The sequence below is a fragment of the Sorex fumeus genome, unplaced genomic scaffold, assembly GCF_029834395.1.
Source record: "Sorex fumeus unplaced genomic scaffold, SorFum_2.1 ptg000028l, whole genome shotgun sequence".
Classification (NCBI taxonomy): Eukaryota; Metazoa; Chordata; class Mammalia; order Eulipotyphla; family Soricidae; genus Sorex; species Sorex fumeus.
The window spans coordinates 9,914,460-9,936,409 of NW_026606085.1; the positions used below are offsets into that span (position 1 = coordinate 9,914,460).

Sequence of the window (21,950 nt, forward strand, 5' to 3'; positions counted from 1 at the left end):
AACTAGTTCTCCTATTGTGTGGCTTTGGTCCTTCATTGCTACCTTGCCATGCAATCTTTAAGTCCCACATATGAGATAGATCATTCTCTACAAAGTGATCAATTTCTTACAAATCACTCAGAACATGTTTCACTTGAGTATTTTGCCCTAAATTAACCTAAACTAAAATTACTTAAGGATTACAACATCAAAAAGCATTTCCCATTTGGTCTATAAATTGATTTTCTTTCAAGATTATGAACAAATTTAAAGACTTCTCAATAATGAATTCATGTGCTTAGTTATATATGAATTCCAGATGAAACTCATGATAAAAATAATCACTTAATTTTATTATTAAGCATAATTTAGAACTAGTCACACATTCTCTCTTCTTCAGAGGATTAAGGCAAAATTTACATTTGGCCTTGTTGTCTTCTTCAGTCTGGAAGTTAATCACCTACTAATCATCTATATATAAAGAATCAACTTTTATCTTTATTAACCTGAGTATGAAATATGATATGTGAGAGACTCCAGGAAACTCTTATTCCTGCCATAACTTAATGCCTTCCCAGCGATCTCTTGGCTGTGTCATCTATTTTCTATCAAAACACCTTTGCAAGAAGATTTTTAAAGTTTTAGAAATTTCCCCAATGTGGCTTAACTAGGAAATCTACTCTTTTTATCATTATTAATAAAACTATGACAGTTAAAGTATTTTCCAATATATAAAGTACTTTCAAAAACAGTTTAAATGTGTGACCTATATATGTCAAGAATTATTAATATACTTAGTCTAAAGTTATTATTAATAAACTTAGTTTGTTGCCAAATCTTTCTCTACCCTTTTTAAAAAAAGAACCTTAAATATGGAAGTGAACAACCTTCAGAGAGCAAATTTACAAAGTTAGAGAATAAATTACAACTTGGATGACTGTCTTTGATAAATAGCTATATAGAGATACTCCTTGATTTGTTATAAAATCCATGTTTCTCTACTATTGAAATATAGGGTAAATATTACAGCTATAAAAGCAAATACTACTACCTAATTTAAAATTTTAGACCTTTTAAGAAAATATTGGTTAAATCTTTCTGTTGAGTTACTATAGTTTTCACAGGCCCATACATAGAGATGCTTACATCATTTTACCTGTTTAATGATTTAAATGCTTTGCATATATGTAGTTGGCATTGCATGACACATACAAATACATTTTTATAACTTGGTAATATAGGAGTCATTCAAATTAAACTGTAAAAGACCATAGTAGATAGAAATCACTGTATCACTGTCATCCTGTTGTTCATCAATTTCCTCGAGCAGGCACCAGTAACGTCTCCATTCGTCCTAGCCCTGAGATTTTAGCAAGTGCCACATTGGAGGCTCTATCAGGGTCAGGGGAATGAGACCCATCATTGTTACTGGGTTTTGGTATATTGAATATGCCACGGGGAGCTTGCCAGACTCTGCAGTGTGGGCCGGATACACTCGCTAGCCTGTCGATTTCTCCAAGAGTGAGAACTAGACAATAAGAGCTCGCATGGCTGCAAATGCTGCCACGCACTTGCTTTCGGGAGCTGGGTTTTATCGTCAGTCTCTGGGTCTTGGCTGTTGATGGGATAACACAGCACTGGGGCAGTTGGTGGGTGTAACGCCTACCTACTAGAAGATGGGGGATCTGGGTGGAGGAGGCCCAGTCCCAATTTGAGCAGACTTGGAGATCTCAGCGCTGGATCCCGCACACCTGGGTTCCTCTGCCAGTCCCTTCATGTGTGAGGCTCTTTGAAACATGGAGAGTGGTCTTGATCATGGCTGTGGCTGGTTCCGGAGGTCTTCGGCTGCCGGGACTCTGCTCGGGGTGGGGAGGGAAACTCAACCTGCCTCCCTCCAAGGGGTCCAGGTGAGGACAGCCAGGTGTGGAGGCAGGAGACTCTGCACTGTTCTCTTCCGGGAGCTGGGTTTTATAGTCCCTGGGTCTTGATGGGATAGCATGGCACCGAGGGCAGTTGGTGGGTGTAATGCCTAGCTACTGGAAGATGGGGGATCTGGGTGGAGGAGGACCAGTCCCAATCCGAGCAGGCTTGGAGATCTCAATAGAAAGATGAAAGGGAAAAGATTCATTCACTTCTATATTCATATATATTATTTATAATAAAATGCTTTAAAATCCCAATTATCAAAATAAATGCAAATTCAGATGTTCTTAGATTTCAGCAATGGCAGGAAATCAAATATAACTGAAAATTACTCTTCATTTATGTATTTATCGCTCCAGCCCAAGGAGCTGGAGCGATAGCACAGCGGTAGGGTGTTTGCCTTGCACGCAGCCAACATGGCTGACCTGAGTTCAATTCCTCCGCCCCTCTCGGAGAGCCCGGCAAGCTACCGAGAGTATCTCGCCCGCACAGCAGGGCCTGGCAAGCTCCCCGTGACGTATTCGATATGCCAGACACAGTAACAACAAAGTCTCCAATGGAGACGTTACTGGGCCCGCTCGGGCAAATCGATGATCAACGCAAGGGCCTTTACCTTTACCTTTTATGTATTTAACTTGATTTTCCTTATTTTAAAATCTTCCCATAGATTTATAATCCCACTAAATAAACTTGTGTGAATTAATGTTCTTTTAGCCAAGCTTTTTACTAGGTGAAATTCAATGGTATCTACTTTCAGGTTTGGAATTTGACAATATATTTTACACTAGTAGCTTCTTTAAAATAAAAGAGTCCTACTTAGACATGAAAGGATGAAGCAAAGCATATGTCTGCTCATCTCCAATCCATGCTTTCGGTGAAAGAAATTTCCCAATCAAATGGCCTTCCCACATGCAACCATGACACTTGTGTAATGGAAAATCAACAAAATCGAAGTTGGTGGGGCGAAGTGGAACGTGGCAGTCTCAGCTGCTACCATGCTGAGAGATCCCACACATCCCGCTACCCTTTGGGTCTCCAGGTCTTTCCCTGGAAACCCTTTGTCTAGTCCCCTCACTGAGAGATGGTAACAGTCCTCTCATTGCACTGTAAGGTGTCTTTTAAAAATTTAACAGTATGGCCTCAAGATAAGTTAGCATTTACTCTCTGAATCTTTGAATTTAACATATTGTGATCCTTGGAATTTCTTTTTTTTTTTCCTTTTCTTGTTTTGATTGTGGATTCTCGGGTCAGCAATTTCTTTTGTTAATCAATGAAACATCTTCCAACCCCAGTTCTGTAACATGTCCATGGAAAGCAGTTTAAAGTGTCATTAACTGTATCCACCGTTATGTCTTCTTTCTAGACTTTATGTAGCATTTTAAATGGGTGACTTCTGAAAATTATTTCCTCTCCACAAGCTTCCAGTCACTTCAGTGTTGCTGGGTTTTCTTCTCTTTTTCCTTCATTGCAGTTTCTGTCAGTAGCAGGAGGACATCTTCTCTAGGACAGGCAGAGCCTTTCCTTTTCCTTTTTTTTTATATTTATTTTTTGAATCACTGTGGGAAAAGTTACAAAGCTTTCAGGTTTAAGTCTCAGTCATGCAATGATCAAACACATTTCCTTTCACCAGTACTTATTTTTCACCACAAAGAACCCCAATATACCCCCTTCCTACCCCTCCCAATGCCTGTGAGGCAGATGAATTCTACTTAATTCTACTCTATCTACTTTGATTACATTCATTATTTTGACAAAGATGCGCCGTTATTGTTTAGAGTTTACACCCAACAATCAGAACTGCTGAAAAGGCATTGTGAAATAATTTGTTTTCTACAATTAGTTAGGAGAACCATATGATCCATTTTGGATTTCTGATATTTTACTTATTAAACCTGGAGGTATTTCTGCCAAGAGCCAGATAATTATGAGATTGGTTTCTGTGGTTCTGGATCCATGGCCATGCCGGAGAGCTGCTCATGGGGGTAACTCGTGACCTCGGTAGGGCATGAAGAATGAGCCATGAACGTCCTCCTTCCCATGAGGTTTCAGTTGCCCCGTCACCTCCGGCTCATACCTGGCTTTCCAAAAAGCTCCAAGGAGGCCGCCGTCTTGCTGCCCAGCAGGCAGAACCTTTTCTTTTTTTTTTTTTCTTTTTTTTTTTTAATTTTGATCAAAAATGATTTTTTTCCCTTTATTTTATTTTATTTTTTTTAAAGTTGTAGATTTACAATTTTTTGTGCTTTGGTTTCAATTATACAATGATCAGATACCCATCCCTCCACCAGTGCCCATTTTCCACCACCATGGATAATATCCCTCCCACCCCCATCCCCCCATCCCCCCTGTCTCTGTGGCAGGGCAATCCCCTGTGTTCTCTCTCTCCTTTTGGGTGTTGTGGTCTGCAAAAGAGGCATTGAGTGGCAAACATGTTCAGTCCATAGTCTACTTTCGACATGCATCTCCCCTCCTGGGAGGATCCTCCAAACATCCTTTATTTGGTGCTCCCTTCTCTATCTGAACAGCCCTTTCCTCTAGGATACCCGGCTGGCCTCTAAGTTATGGAGTAATCCTCCTGGTGCTGATCTCAGCTATTCTTGGGTATTAATCTCATACTTTGTTACTTTATATCCCCCAGATGAATGCAGTCTTTCTATGTCTATCCCTCTCTTTCTGACTCATTTCGCTTAGCATGATACTTTCCATATTGTACCACTTGTATGTAAATTTCATGACTTCATCTTTTCTAACAGCTACATAGTACTCCATTGTGTAGATGTACCAAAGTTTCTTTAACCAGTCATCTGTTCTTGGGCATTCAGGTTTCTTCCAGTTTCTGGCTATTGTAAAGAGTGCTGCAATGAACAAACAAGTGCAGATGTCACTTCGACTATACATTTTTGCCTCTCTGGGATATATTCCCAGGAGTGGTATTGCTGGGTCAAATGGGAGCTCAATTTCTAATTTTTTGAGAATCGTCCATACTGTTGTCCAGAAGGGCTGAACCAGTGGACATTCCCACCAACAGTGAAGGAGTGTCCCTTTCTCGCCACATCCACGCCAGCATCGGTTGCTTTTGTTCTTTTGAATGTGGGCCAGTCTCTGAGGTGTGAGATGGTATCTCATTGTGGTTTTGATCTGCATCTCCCTGATGATTAATGATGTAGAGCATTTTCTCATGTGCTTTTTAGGCAGAGCCTTTTCTAACACTGGTTTTTTTTTTTTTTGGTCTGTGAAATTATTTTTTTTTATTATTATTAGTGAAACACCATGAGGTACAGTTGTAGATTTACAATTTTTTGTGCTTGGATTTCTATTATACAATGATCAAATACCCATCCCTCCACCAGTGCCCATTTTCCACCACCATGGATAATATCCCTCCCACCCCCATCCCTCCCATCCCACTCTGCCTCTGTGGCAGAGCAATCCCTTGTGTTCTCTCTCTCCTTTTGGGTGTTGTGGTCTGCAAAAGAGGCTTTGAGTGGCAAACATGTTCAGTCCATAGTCTACTTTCAACATGCATCTCCCCTCAAAGCGTCAAATCTCCCCGTCGGGGAATTGAACCCCGGTCTCCCGCGTGACAGGCGGGGATACTAACCACTATACTAATGAGGAGCTAACACTGTTTTTTTTTTCTGAGTCTCTCCCACTCCTTTCTGCTCATTCTGTAAAGCTGCTTCATCTCAGCTCGTCCATCTGAACTCATTAGCTCTGCTAGTTCACTGTCCCTCTCTGGATGGCCCGTGCTTCTTTCTCATGCAGTCTTTATGCACTGTAATGAGCCTGCGCCCCTCTGTTGACAGAATGAATATGGCCACCAGGCCTTCAGTAGGGGAGGGAAGAGGAGCCTCATTATTTCAGGTGCATCAAATACTTATGTCTCCTCAGTTCAAGAAAGACGGTACTCCAAGAATGTGTTTATAGGGTATGACCTGTATTGTGTGTTGAATATTTACTAAAAAATGGAATTATTTTATGTTCAAGAACTATTTTAAATAAGGTAGGTATTAAAGAAAAATAGGAAAATGTTTGAAATGTAGTTCCACACTTGAAAAGGGTACCAGGGGAATGACTCTGAAGCAACTAGGAGTTCATTTTGTATTTTTTTTTAATTTAACTGCACTGGTCAGACTGAAAGCGAGCATTCCTTCTTCCGGTTGTTTTCCCTTTATTCATTACCCTATAGAATTGAAACCCACAGACTGTACATCTGTATTTGCTGTTTTTAGGTGGCTTGCCAATTCTTTGCCTTTCCATTGGTAATAACACTTGCAAGTCTGTACTATTTATAGTTTTATTTTTTTAACATTGCTGGACCTGTTGATGTTTCTAGAGCAGGAATAAAGCCAAGCCTTTGCTATGTTCTTCAATACAGAAGACCTATGGAAGGCTGTCCCCAGAGGTAGTATAGTGGGAAGGTGCTTGTCTTACCGCCAACCTGGGTCTAATCCCTGACATACCATATGCTCCTCTGAATCCACCAGGACTGATTCCACAGAGTTACGGGTGCAGTCTGAGGACCGCCCCCCATGGCCCAACCCTCCCCTATATAAAGCAAAACTAAGAATACCTATGGAAATACTGGTATGTGGTGCAGACTAATAATAATGTAGATAGTTTCTATTTATAAATATTTTTCATGTCATAAAAATTACAGAAGAATTCTACCTTCTTATAAAGAAAGATGTAAGAAAGTTAATACCAGTGATTGATGTGCAGTCAATATGATGCTGTTAGGAGAAAAAATGAGAGAAAAAAATAGAACATCTTTTCCATTGTGACTTTTGACTGTACTTTATGTCTTTTTATTTTAATTATACAGGTGTTCTAAATTAAACTGTTTCAATAAACACTTTTTAGCAACATTTGTTCAATTAAAGTCGTATAAATCACTTGTAACATATGGATGTATCCACAGTCTAGCTCCAAAAAAGAATGGTAATGAGATGGAAGGAGAAAGTGTAATGCCAGATTTCAGGTGTTCTTTAAATGCATGGGTAAAGGAAAAAGGTAATCATTTGCATGAATTGTAAGGCATTAAATATTATTCTGAATGTGATGCTGCTGTAAAATACTCAAAATTATCCCAAATTGTGAGCATTTCATTATTCAAAGAAGAATATGGACAGAGAAATGATTTTTGTTGGTTCCAGTTCAGTCTAAACAGTTCAGAACACTGACTCGATCCTATGACAAGAACCACCTAATTCCCTCACTCTGAAAAGCCAGATTTGGCTAAAGCAGTTCATTTAATTTTGGAGCAAATCTCTATTTGTTTATGCTAAGAAATCCTCTTCAGAAGTCATTTTAAGTCTCCAAATACCTTCCCACTGTTAACTCTTAGCAATGTCATAATCTATCTTCGAACACATATGTATTCATTTTAGGAGAATTTGGGGGCCACACTTGGCAGTGCAAAGGCTATTCCTGACTCTGTTCTCAAAAAGGTTCACTCCTGACTCTGTTAAGGGCCCATGCAGTACTGGGCATTGAACCTATGTATTCCACATGCATAACATGCACTCAGCTAGCTTTCTGATCTATTTTTTACTTAAATTTTTTGAAACATAGAAAGACATCCATATTATCTGTATCTAAGTTTCCTACATATTTGTTATAGCCAGTCATCTGGGTTTTGCAATGTTTAGCTATTTTTAAATTTAACATTGTTTGAGCACTTACTGCTTAACATTATTCTTAGCCATTTTCACATGTTTGTAATTTTAGTCCTCACAACTCAGACTATGGGTAGGAACCACCATTACCCCTATTGTCAAATTAGAAAGTAAGGGACAAATAACTTGTCAAAATTTTATAGTGACTATTTAACTGGGACTATTTAACTTGAACCTAGTCATGCCACCCCATAGGACTTGTGCTTACCACAAAGAGATGCAGCCTTTCAGCCACTGATTGGCAAATGCACTACAAATATTGGTGAAATCAAATAGGCTGCATAATGATATCTTTAAAATATCAAATTAATATCCTCATCAAATTGAGGAGTGGATGTCACCTGTGGCATCTTATATGCCTGTTTTGATGACAAAAGTAGGTCATTGTAATTACATGCTTTATGTATGTTGTCTATTAGAAAAGATCATAGAGGGCTCATTAACATGAATTATGCTGAATTAAGATAAAATTTGCATTGTATATCAAGTACCAAGAGATTGCATGCTCTTGGAATGAAGTAAAATTTTTTAAAGTTTGCTTTGAAGGTTAAGTGGTAAAACCAACAAAGTCACAATAAGCTGTAAGTCTATTGTAAAGTTCAGAGTGGTATGGCAAAGAGTGAGGGTTAATCTGAATTTTCTAGTTGCATAGTTACCAGCATTAACTGCTATGAAACCTACCTTTCACTATTTTTCTTCATTTTGACTGGCATCAAAAAACACCTTAACCACATTCTTTTCACACCTGGCATGAGAAGCACTGAGATTTGAGAGATACTGTTAGAATTGCAAAGAATAAAAAGCAAAGCTGAGGTAAAATCAAGTGTCAAACGAAATTTCTAAAGAAGGCTATAAGAGCTATACTTTAGAAACGGTGCTAGATATCCCTTTTCAAAAAAGTATACTATGAGAGCCATTTTCAAATTTTCCCCATAAAGTGACATTTTTAACATGCCAGTAAGTGGCATTTGTATTTTTCACTTTTTAAATTTTAGATTTTGAAAATAGTTGTGTGATAATTCTGTACTGTGGGCAGTCCTTTGACCCAAAGAAAATGTGTCCTACCAAAGTCTTAAGTACACAGCATTTTTATCTTTTCCCCTGAGAACATTTTTCTCTCCTTAATTTCTTGGACTAATAAAGAAGAAAGAATTGGATTTATTACAAACCGACTAGTGAGATTAATCTCAGAATGACAATATTTCCTATAGTTGACAAACTTTGGGTGTACTGTTCACCAGTGTTGTGTCACCAGAACTGCCTGTCTGGCTTTTTGTCTTTTTGAATCACTTAACTAGCTTTGTACACAAACAACACATACTTCACACTTGGTGACTGGGCCTCCTGTAATGATGCAGCGATTGCGAGGCCTTTCATAGATGACCATTGACTTTTCCAAAGTCCCTAGTTGGTCTTTTTTTAAAAGATACAAGTTACTTCAGAAGAACAGAACCAGGCAGGCCCTGTGTGCAGTTTCACGGAAGTGTTAAGTTCTCTTATGATCCATTTCCTTTTTGGACATGAGGCTGATGGCACTCAACCTTCTTCCTTTTATCTCTGTCACCACCAGAAATAAGAAAAAGTACACTCTCCTGAGCACTGTCTGAGGAGGCGAGTTGGAATGATACCCCTTTCTTCCTGGGAAACCCAGCACAGTGCATTGAAAGGAAGCAAGCTGGGTGTCACTGTCCCCCCATCCTATCCATGGCGTGTGCCAGAGCCAACAATTGATAGAATCTTAAGTATGGAAATGTTTCTGACAGTCTCATACTATGTCATCTTGACCTCAGCATGTTTGTGTATGTGTATATAATTTCTAGACTTTCTAGTGACTAATACAAGAGAGTATGAAAGTTCACAAAATGTGTTTTCTTTGGCAGGAGATCAGTAAGTCTCCTAAGAATTAATATGGTCCCTTTACTTGGAGATAAGCATTTTATATAATCATCATCATTACTGAAGCAATATTCTGAACATTTTTATGCCATCTTATTTGATCCTCACCACCTATCTGAAATGTTGAGACTTCTGTTTTTACAGATGGCGATATAAGATAGAAATTAATTTTTTAACATAAAATACAAATACAGTTAATGAGTGAAGTCAAAATTTTCACAAGTATATTATCTTATGAATTCAAGAGAATTTTTAACATTTTGAGCAAAACATGTAGTATCTATACAATACCATCCTTACATGCTATATAATATATGATAAAGTTCTATGAATTTTAGCTTTCAGGATAAAAATGATAATTTTCTTTGAAAGTGGTTTACATTTAAAAATGAACACTATTGTAACCTGTAGTTTGCAAAGTTAAAGCATTTATTTTTGTTAATATCTTTGATTCCAGCAATTGTGACTGCTGCTGTGTAATATCAGAATGTTATCATGTAAATCAACAACCATGAGTCTAACTTCTAAAACCCATTTTCCTTCTGCTTTAGCATAATAAGGTATGTCACAAATCAAAATTCATTTATTAAGTATATTCTGTAGTGTTATTCCATTCTTGACATTTATTTTACAACTATGAACAGAAATGTTCTTACGAAGCATCATCCCCTTGATAAAAAGAACATACATTTTTTAATCTATCTCCATTTTTAAATGAAATGAAAATTTTTTAATTTTATTTTAGCAATTAAATTTTAATTTAGCAATTAAAGATCAGTCTCTTTTATATCAGCACCTGTAAAAATAGAAGAAGTCCCCAACACTTCATACTGGAGGTGAGGATAAAAGAGGATGACATCAAAAAATTTTAGTATATAGCAAAAGTAATGATAATTATTATATAAAATGTTTAAATAGTCTTACAATACTGCCAATGGTGTGGTTTTATGCATACAATAGTCCACACAAGACACTCACCTCAGTGTGACGAGGTGAGCCAAAATTAGCAGAAAAAGCAAGTGACTCAAAAGGATAGCTGAGAAACAGAATGAGACACTCCAAGGATGCAGGGATGCCGTGACAGGAAACTCCTAATAGTAACTCTAAGAATAACCTAATTTATAGACCAAGTATCTGCCATACTTTGCTCATTTCAAATACCCCAAGAATGACCCGATTTACAGACAACGTAGCTGTCACACATTGCTCTGTTCAGCTGCCAAGTGGGAAAGTTTTGAACTGTTCAAGGCTAACCTCAAGCATCTGGCTTCTCTACTAAATTATGCTTGCTTGCTTTGTTGGAAGAAAGCTGATTGATGTTGCCAAGAAGGATGTGATAAGAACGTGTACAAACTTTGCTTGGACTTAGGTTGGGGCTGTTCTTTCCGAGACTCCTGCTGTCAGGCTCAGTGGCCCCTGCAGGTTAATAAAAGCTCTTAAATTGGCAAACAAGTGTGTTTAGGGCTTCTTGGGTAATCTCTCACCCTCAACATCTATCATTGATTCACAGCCCCCTCCCTCGGGATATTTGTGTCGACTGATAATGACTGAGACTACTCAGGGACCCAGCCACTGCAATACGAAAATACAACACAATAGTTATTTAAATGGGTCAAATTTAGCATATTGTGTTTTACTTCATTTAAAATATCAGTTGATGCGTTTATAGTACTTCTTGTTAGACACAGTTCAAAGCATTATGTGTTTATTCACTCAGTTTAGCACCCATTATCTGTATATAATGAGGAATATCAAATGTCCAAGATTTCCAAACCGTTCACTTGATTCATTAGGATAAAACTCCTCTTAACAATGAACTAAGTGAGTTGTTTTACTCATTCAGTAGAATCAGAAGTTAAGATATTAACTCAGTGTCCTGGGGATTGGCGATAGTTTGGTGGGAAGGGCACTTTCCTTGCATGCAGTTGAGATGGGCTCAATCTCCGGCACCACAGACTGTCCATTAGCACAGCACCAGAGTGAGTACTGAGCACAGCCGGGTGTGGGCCCCTGGAAATCCACACAAATAAACAAACTCTGTATGCGTGGCTTAGAATCTGTGGGAGAAGAATAAAATTTTTCAGAAGAAAACCCATTTCTAAATATGATGAAAGAATGTAGATTTCTATGCCCTGAGAAACTCAGGGTGCAGTAGGGTTAGTACCTCGTCACAGTGCTTCTGCCTTCTGAGCACTAGGCCTGGGCCAGGGCCTTAGCACTGCCCCCACTGGCCCTGCTGCCCGGCCACTGCCCTCAGGCTTCCTGGCACCACAAGAACAAGTGCCACCAAGTTTGTGCAAGTGCCACAGCCAAGACATGCAAACATTAATAACAAAGAAAGGGACAGGGAAACTGTCTTAAGAGAATGACGGAAATATAGAGCGGAGGCTGATTATTTGAGAGAGATTCTTTATAAACACATTCACAACTCTGACATAGAAACTAAAGCTGTTTTTCAGTTGGTCAGATGGTGTTTATGATTCTCCAAAATGGAATAATTAAGGATTTAACCTAAGTATCAACTAAGGTAACTTTAGGAATATTGACCTACTTGTTCATGAACAAAGATGTTCACTAGTAATAAGAAGTCAGCACGTTCTTTGCTCAGTAACTTTTTTTCCAGTGGTTCTCAAGAATGAGTCCTTGGGGCTTGAGAAACACCTTCAGTGTTATCTCTCTGAGGAGCTGCAGGTAAAGCTCTAGTCTCAAGTGCCTATGACTCTGGTCCAAATATGCAGAATCACGTCCAGTCCCTCAGCCCAGACAACAGTGCTTCCTCAGCAGAGTCGGGAATAACCTGGGCACCATCAGGTGTGGCTTAAACAAAACACAGTTTAAAGAATTATAAAACCCTGAGTCAATCTATGAAAACAAATATAATCTATTTTAGTTATTTTATATATACATAATGTATTACATACACATTATAGCACAGCGGGTAGGGCGTTCGCCTTACAAGCGGCCAACATGGCCGACCCGAGTTCGATTCCTCCACCCCTCTCGGAGAGCCCGGCAAGCTACCGAGAGTATTCGATATGCCAGACACAGTAACAACAAAGTCTCCAATGGAGACGTTACTGGGCCCGCTCGAGCAAATCGACGATCAACGGGAGGGCCTTTACCTTTACCTTTACCTTTTTTTTTTTGTTTTTAATTTTGAGTCACGCTTGCAGTCAGTAGGGCGTTTGCCTTGATTGCGGCCGACCTGGGTGACCCAGGTTCAATTCCTCCACCCCTCTCGGAGAGCCTGGCAAGCTACTGAGGATATCTCGCTTGCATGGCAAAGCCTGGCAAGCTACCCGTGACACATTTGATATGCCTAACACAGTAACAACAAGTCTCACAATGGAGACATTGCTGGGCCCGCTCAAGCAAATTGATGAACAATGGGAGGACAGTGTTACAGTGCTACTTGCTGTTCTCAAAGATCACCCAGGGCAGTGCTCTGGTCTCCACATGGGGCCAGCCAATCAAATCAGCTGCTTGCAAGACATAACCCTCTGTGCTGTGTCTCTAGCCCAGAAAAAGGTTGTTTTTAACGAAATTGTAAATTGTAACCTGCTCAGGCACACATTTTTTTAATTTTTAAGTTAGTTGACCCATTGTGATGGAAAGGAAAAGTATCTGGCCAGGAAGCTGGCTGGAGATTTGTCTCAGAGTAAAGGTAAAGGTAAAGGTAAAGGCCCTCCTGTTGATCGTCGATTTGCTCGAGCGGGCCCAGTAACGTCTCCATTGGAGACTTTGTTGTTACTGTGTCTGGCATATCGAATACTCTCGGTAGCTTGCCGGGCTCTCCGAGAGGGGCGGAGGAATCGAACTTGGGTCGGCCATGTTGGCCGCTTGTAAGGCGAACGCCCTACCCGCTGTGCTATCGCTCCAGCCCTAAGTCTCAGAGTGGGTAGAGAAAAGAGCTGACTAGTGTAGCATGAGCAAAGATCTTGAGTCACTGGGATCAAAAAGTGAACAGTTTCCTTTGGGAAAGAAGTGCTGTAAAAGGGAAATAATAATAATAATAATAATAATAATAATAATAATAATAATAATTGAGATCTGAGGAGCTGGAAAGAAGTCATCAAGATCCACCTCAGGCAATATAGAACAAAAACACACGTGGCCCAGATACACAGATGCCAGAAGCAACTATCTACTGGAGAATGCTAAGTGATATCTAGAGATGGTGCCTGAGGAACAGCATAACTTTTTGTCTGAATCAACGGGTTTTTGAACCAAGTCACCTTGCACTTCAGAAGTAATTCCAACCTGTAGAGTGTCTCTTTGATGTGCTAAGAAGAGACACTGTCATAGCTTTAATTAAAATGTATATGTGAACAGGTGGAAATAAACATAAGTTTTATGTGATCTTTAAGAAAATAAGACTAATTTTAGATATCACAAATAAATAGGAAACACTTCAAAGAAAGTATGCTGGAATTTGGGCAGGAACAAAAATTCATTGCAAACTGCTAAATAAACATGTCACTATTGAAAGAAATATAGACGAAGACACCAGGATATGAAAAAATATTTTATGTTCATAGTTTGGGCAGAAGTAACATTGTCAAAATAACCATATTACCACAAGCATATAGACTCTATGCAATCCCTGTCAAAATTCCAAAGGCACTCTGCAAGGACTTAGAATAAATGCTACTAGAATTTGTGTGGAATTATAAAATTCCCCAAATAGCCAAAGTAATTTTGAGTAAAAAAGGGGAGGATGGTCAACATTGCATTTTTACTTTAAATTATACTATAAAGCTATAGGAATAAAAACTATGTAGTACTGAAATAGAGCTGGACTCACCAGGGGAACAGAATTGAGAACCCAGAGATAAACCTTCAGATTTATTCACAGTTAATGCATGAAGTGAGGCAAGGAAAGCCTCTTCAAAATATAGCCTTGTCATAGTTAGATAACCACATGCAAAAAAGAAAAATAAAAACCACTTCCCGTTGTTCATCGAGTTGCTCAAGCGGGCCCAGTAACGTCTTCATTGTGAGACTTGTTGTTACTGTGTTTGGCATATCAAGCTTGCCAGGCTTTGCTGTGTGAGCAAGATACTCTCCGTAGCTTGCCAGACTCTCCGAGAGGGGTGGAGGAATTGAACCCAGCTCAGCCAGACCGGCCACACGCAAGGGAAACGCCCTACTGCTGTGCACTCCAGCCCAACAACAACAATATAATCTCATAAAACATGTAGAGATGAAGTGACACTTGCTTGAAGATCACATATAGATAGTCAGTAGGCATATACAAAGGTGCTCATTATCATTTATCATCAGGGGCACACAAATCAGAGCAGCAGTATCAGCTCCCACCATAAGAATGGCATATATCAAAAAGACTAGAGACTGTAGTACTGGTGGGGTGTGCTGAAAATGGACCCCTCATTCACTGTTGGCTTTGATCTGAGTGGAGGAATGGTAATTCTCTGGGAGAAGACAGTGGGCACACGTATCTAACTAGCTGTGTTAAATCTTAAGCACTATCTTACTTTTATGTGACATGTTTTGATGTACAAAGAAAAGACACTGAATTCGATGTCCACTCCCTAAAGAGAAATCTGGTAGAGACCATAGTAAATAAAGCCATCAGTATCCTGAGTCCAGAGTCCAACTCCAGTTCACCTTTCCCTGTTCCTCCTTTTTAGATTTAGTAATACAAATCCACTGATGGAAGCACATCACTATGTCATACCTCCTTGAGGCTGTCAGTTGTCCACTGTTGAGTGAGATTTATAGAAACCATATGTGCAACTACTATCTACAATATAGACAGACAGGAGGTATATTTATTTTTGAGTTTGGGTTTTGAGACCTCTAGTATTTCCCCTCTCTCTTCCAAGATGATGTTTTTAGTCATATCATTATTTTAATCATAGCTTATTTTTATTTATTAAAGAAATATTGAATCATGTCTTAAAGCATAATTATTGAAATTCTTAATTGCAAAAATGAAATCTTAGCAAATTGGAGAAAGAGTAACACTCTACATCAAATTCAATTTTAATATAATGCAAGGTCCTGTAATAGGACTTCACAATTCACATCTCTGGATACTTTAAAAAGAGACTTTAGTTCTCCAAGGCATTGGTTCCTGTGGGTCCAGCTAAGAATGCTGTCTCCCTGTACTCCTTGTTTATTACTATCCTGACTTGCTACCCTGCCTCCTACTGAGAACCAATAATCCCTGATTCTATGTTCAGTTGAAAAAAAGCATCACATAATAGTCACTTTAAAAGCTTTCTAATCCATTAGGTTATGATATAAAGAGATTTCAGCTGCCAACAACTGACATTCATTTATTCACTCAGAGCATGTTAGCTGACACCTACTGTACATCAGGCAGCATTCAAAGATCTCGTCCACACTTAACTGACATAAAAGAACTGATGTTCTGAGACCTGCCATGTTAATAAGCTGTCCTCCGAGGAAGTTGCCCCAGTGAATGTTTGCATGAGGAATCCCCTCCTTGTAATACAAAAAGTGACTAATGGCATCTGCTGTTAGTTGCCTTTATAATCACTGTCCCCCGGTTGTTCATCGATTTGCTCGAGCAGGCACCAGTAACATCTCCATTGTGAGACTTGTTACTGTGTTTGGCATATCAAATACGTCACAGGTAGCTTGTCAGGCTTTGCCGAGCGGGCGAGATACTCTCAGTAGCTTTCCGGGCTCTCTGAGAGGGACGGAGGAATTGAACCTGGGTTGGCCGCATGCAAGGCAAACACCCTACCCACTATGCTATTGCTCCAGCCCGCTTTTATAATCAATAAGAGAAAAGTTGAAAAGTTTTTTTAATAACATGCTTCCCTCTCTGCACATGGGCAAGCCCCCACCAGGGTTCTTTGTTTCTGTGTCACACCAGGATGTTCTCAGAGGATCCTCCTATCACTGTGTTCAGGAATCACTCCTTACAGGGCTGGGGGGACCATATGTGGTGCCAGACATCAAACCTGGGTCATCCGTGTGCGAGACTAGCGCCTGACAGCTGTACTATGTCTCTGGCCCTTAGTAATTTTTCTCAAGAAAATCTCCCAATTTGGTGATGATTTTAAATTTACAGTTCTTCTCAGTTCAAATATGTTAGAACCCAGATCTCATGCTGCATGTGGCATACGTTAACAGGGCTAGCAGCAGTGTAAGGGATGATAACTGTTGCCATCACACCTTCTTGATCTATTAGAATCAAAAGCAATTATCCAGTTCTCAGATTCTCCCCAGCGCTATCCTCAGTGCGTAAATGCATCATCTGTGGGTAATTACGAACTCTGAAACAGGTGCCAAAGTGAGAGAGAACCATGGAAACCTGTGAAACGGAGGGATCCAAGACTCATGACGGAATCACCACAGCCAGTCTCATATTTTCATGAAAAATAAAGTCTCCTTTCCTGAAGTTTCAGAATTTCAAAATTTTCACAACCTTTACTTCTGCTATTTGTTCTTATAGAAAAAGAAAAACTTTGATATTATTCATCACACACACACAGGCACACACAATATGTATATTATAGAGTGTATTTCAGACCATGGAATTTTCTTTTCAGTAACAAGTTTGTGGCTTTGTTCAGAACATGAATCAAAAGTGGCTTTCTGTTATCATCATAAGGCAAATTATTACCATCTCCATGAACCTACAACACTTGGCACATATAAAAATGAGTAATAAAATGTATGTAAAAGCATTTGACTGCATTACAAGATTCAGATATAATAAAGATAGATAACAGGTTAGGCCTCCAGACATTTTTGAGGCTCCTGAAGCCTGTTAAACTTTAGTCTTTTAACTTTACAACTTTACAACCTTCTCTGTTCTTGCTCACATTTGGACTTGAATATCATTACAGTTATTGCCTATACATTTTTTACACTCTTTCGTATATTACATGATCATTTTACCTCCATTGACTTCAAAATTCATTTAAGGCTTTTAAATTTGGAAGGTCATGTAATTAACTTAAAGCTTAAAAGCTCTCTCGGAAATATCAAGCGATTCCTTTATCAGCGTATCTAACCTCATTAAGTAGTGAGAAGAGAACCTTCAACTAGTAAACATACATTTGTTTAATATATTAGGTACTTTCACATGCCTATATAATATATATGTTTCTGCATACACTTACGTATATATCATATAAATATCCTTACGAATTAGGTAAATGAACTTTGTGTTTTGAAGAAGCACTTAGTTGAAAAAGTGTGAATGGTTGCATGAAAAAGTGTATTTGGGGGTGAATCTTTTATATCTCACATTGATATTTATACCATTTTAAGCAAAGATCAGGAAAATATTTCTTGGGAGAACTCCATCTTAAAATATTCATTTATTTGGAATGAATCAATCAATAAAACATCTCTTGCTAAAGGATGCTGGGATTCCCATTTGACCTGGGCATGTAAAATTATTCCTGGGACATAGAAAGATGAAGGACTTTGCTTCACAGTGGTCCCCACCTGACAAAGATGACAGCCTCTAGCACCTGGCACGCCTCCGACAAATCAGGATGGTATGTCTTTAGTGTCAGTGTTGCTTTTGTTCAAAGAGATTTTCTAGGGATTCGTAAGTTATAATGTCTCGTAATAGAGTACTCATAGTAAACACTTATGGTGTAGACACAGTTACAGTGGCAGCATTCCGGCAGGAGGAGATTTTTAAAAACTTCAGCAGTCTTAAGTGACTGGGTGTGTTAAATGTGACCATGACCTTGCTGTGTGGTCTGTAGGTTAAAATATATTGATCTTTATATTTTAAGCATTTGGCAAATGCCATTTCCCTTATGAATTTACCCACATATCGTGATAAGTATATTTTGAAGCCCCAAATATTTTGAAATACTGAGATTATTTCTAAAATTTGAAGACAATATGATTTTTCACACTTTATGAACTTGAGAGAGAATAATTAGATTCATAAAGCAAAAGGATAAACAAAAAATAAAAGAAAGGAAGAAAGAAAAAGAGGAATAAAGAAAGACAAGAAAGAAAGAAAGAAAGAAAGAAAGAAAGAAAGAAAGAAAGAAAGGAAGGAAAGAAGGAAGGAAAGAAAGAAAGAAAGAAAGAAAGAAAGAAAGAAAGAAAGAAAGAAAGAAAAGAAGGAAGGAAGAAAGAAGGAAATCACAGAAAATGAAGTTTTGTTGTTGTTTTTTCTAACTAGGCATGTGTGTGTGTGTGTGTGTGATGCAATACTGAAATTTATCCTTCTCTAAAAAGATATACCAATGGGAGATAAAGGGTCATGGAAAAGAAAGAAAAGAAAGTTTAAACTAAACTCCAATATATTACATTGAACTTTTATATAAGAGCTTGTCCTTTGCTCTGGTCTGAAAGCTTGTGTCCACCGAATCCAGACACTGGGATCCTACTACCCAATAGGACAGCAGTGGGATACAGATCTCTGGGTTGGGTTCAGAGGTGCCAGGGATGGAACCCAGGGCCCTAGTCCTTTGAGGCATCACCCAGGTCCTAGGAGGTGGCATTGGGACTGAGGAAGCACCTTTACAAAGCACTGCAGAGAGAACATCTGCATCCCTTTCTACCACATGAGAATGTCAAATATTTAAGAAGTTTGTGTCCCTCAAGGGCTTCTCCTGGACTGTGACCTCTGGGTTTTTCCACACCTTCACCAGCGGGCCGGGATCTGGGAACAGTCTACCGCAGCCTCTGTCCAGTCACCGTGCTGCCCTCTAAGTCAGACTTGAGACTAGGAATGGAAATGCAGATACAGCAACCCAGTGGAAGCCTCTTAAGGGACAGACACACGGACCTTTTCTTTTTCTATCTCACCATTTGTATATTGGATGGAAGTTATCTTGTTTGCTTATTTGTCCCCAGCAACCTCTGGCCCCACAGAAACATTTTATCTTTCTGTTTGATTAGGTGCCCTCCCCCCCATGCTAGAGGAGCACCAAAGGCCAACTCAGTTCTGGAACTTAGTGCTAGGGCTCAGGGCTCAGTGTTGGGATTCAGTGCTGTAACTCAGTCTCAGTGCTGGAACTCGGTGCTGACACTCAGTGCTGAAGCTCAGCGCTGGGGCTCAGTGCCAGTCTTGACACTGGACCGCATCCTTGGTCTGTTGGCTCATGTGGCACCCTCAGCAGTAGCCTAGATCTGTGGCTGTGTAACAGGCCAGCAGCAAGTTTGAGACCGTTGATCCTGACTCCCTCCTGGGGACCCCCGAAAGACCCACCCCTCCCCCCATGGGAGCTCCAGACCCGAGATGCTCCCTTACCCCGCATCACTCTCCACTCACGTGAGGCCATTTCTCCCCTATTCATCTTTCTAGCTTTAATTCTACATTTTACATTTACTCAAATCATATCAGGTCATTATCTTTGTCCTTGGAATTTTGATAGCATATTTTTGCTTAAAATATTAAAGTATTTTATCTTTCTATTTTACCTATTAATTTGACACTCACTTTCCTTTACAAAAATTCAGAGTAAATAACAATTTAGTAGGTTTGGGTAAATAGAGCAAAGGTGTAGGAGATTTCCATAGAAATAGAAATAGAACTGATCGGTTTTATATGTGAGTGTTTTATATGTAAAGGCCCTCCCGTTGATCGTCGATTTGCTCGAGCGGGCCCAGTAACGTCTCCATTGGAGACTTTGTTGTTACTGTGTTTGGCATATCGAATACTCTCGGTTGCTTGCCGGGCTCTCCGAGAGGGGCGGAGGAATCGAACTCGGGTCGGCCATGTTGGCTGCTTGTAAGGCAAACGCCCTACCCGCTGTGCTATCGCTCCAGCCCATATATGTAATATGTAAGTGCTTACATATAATACACGAATGTATATATATAAATATACAAAGATTATAAATATAAAAATATATCACTACATAAAATATATTATAAAATTTTCTCTACATTTTTATTTCTCTACATGTCACTGTCACTGTCCTCCCGTTGTTCATCAATTTGCTTGAGCGGGCCCAGTAACATTGTAAGACTTGTTACTGTGTTTGGCATGTTGAATATGTGTGGGCAAGATACTCTTGGTAGCTTACCGGGCTCTCCAAGAGGGATGGAGGAATCGAACTCGGGTCGGCCATGTTGGCTCTGTGCAAGGCAAATGCCCTACCCACTGTGCTATCGCTCCAGCCCTTTCTATACATGTAGAGAAATATATGTACAGAAAGCTGAAAATGCAGGCAGTAATTCATGTTGAATTCTTGTGCAAATTTAATAAGACAGCAGACTGAAATTTGAAGCAGTTTCTGTGTTTCAACCTAGAGGAGAAATCTTTCTAGAAAATTCAACTTTTGCTTTCGAGAATCTTTCAATTGATTTAGTAGGACCCACCCACATCCTGGCAGGAACATTCACAGAAGTGAGTAATCAAGTAACAATATCATGTAAAACACTTTAAATTATTGTTGGAATTTTAATTAGATTAGCAAGAATAATTACAGCAGTTTTGTAGCAATGCAAAACTTTGTGTAAATCACTATTTTCAGTATGCTGTAAGTTAGCATTAAATATCTTAGTAATCTCTTTTACTTCTTCCAGGTGACTCCTGTAATATCTATCTGAGCAAAAACTCCAATGTCTTTTCTTTCTGTATTGAATACTAAGTACTGAGCTTTAATCACAAATCAAATCACAAATCATCCTGTTATTCGTCGATTGCCTCGAGCAGGCCCCAGTAACGTCTCTTTCATCCTAGCCCTGAGATTATATTCAAGGCTCTTTAGGAGAATGAGACCCATCATTGTTACTGTTATTTGGCATATTGGGTACGCCTCGGGGAGTTTGCCAGACTCTGCTGTGTGGAGAGTTTGTCCAAAGTAGAAATGAGATAATAAGATGTCCAAAGTAGGAATGAGATAATAAGATGTCATAATAAGATGCCGCGTGGCCACGAATGTGGCTGCACAGTTCCGGGAGCTGGTTTTTATAGTCTCTGGGTCTTGGCCGTTGATGGGATTACACAGCACCAGGGGGCCAGTTGGTGGGTGTGACCCCCGCCTACTGGAATTTGGAGGATCTGGGTGTAGGATGCTTGGCCCCAATCTGAGTAGGCTTGGAGATCTCGGCCCCAGAACCCGCGTGGCATTGTCCCTCTGCCAGTACCTTCATGTGTGCGGAGAGTGGTCTCAGCATGGTGGTGGCTGATCCTGGAGGTCTTCAGCTGCTGGAGCCCTGGTCGGGGCAGGGAGGAAAGCTCAACCCGCTCCCCTCCAAGGGGCCCCGGCAAGGACAGCCAGGCGCGAGGGCAGGAGGCTGCACTGTTCTCTTCCAGGAGCTGGTTTTTATAGTCTCTGAGTCTTGGCCGTTGATGGGATTACACGGCACCAGGGGGCCAGTTGGTGGGTGTGATCCCCGCCTACTGGAATTTGGAGGATCTGGGTGTAGCATCTGGGTGTAGAGCTTTAATATATCAATGAAAACCTTCTGTCTGACTCATTCCGTATGTCTTCGAGTAATACATTGTGTATAAGCGTGCTTGAGATTTACAGGTAAACTGTTTTAGTAGTG

The 21,950-nt window shown here is 39.7% G+C and overlaps 1 protein-coding gene and 1 non-coding gene across 5 annotated transcripts in view; one reads left to right on the plus strand and one right to left on the minus strand.

Annotated features, from left to right (window-relative positions):
* CNTN5 (contactin 5) overlaps positions 1–21,950 on the plus strand; it is an 863,350-nt gene that overhangs the window by 415,646 nt on the left and 425,754 nt on the right. The window lies entirely within an intron of this gene.
* TRNAD-GUC (transfer RNA aspartic acid (anticodon GUC)) lies at positions 5,446–5,517 on the minus strand. The gene has a single exon. It is a non-coding gene; the product is annotated as a tRNA-Asp (tRNA).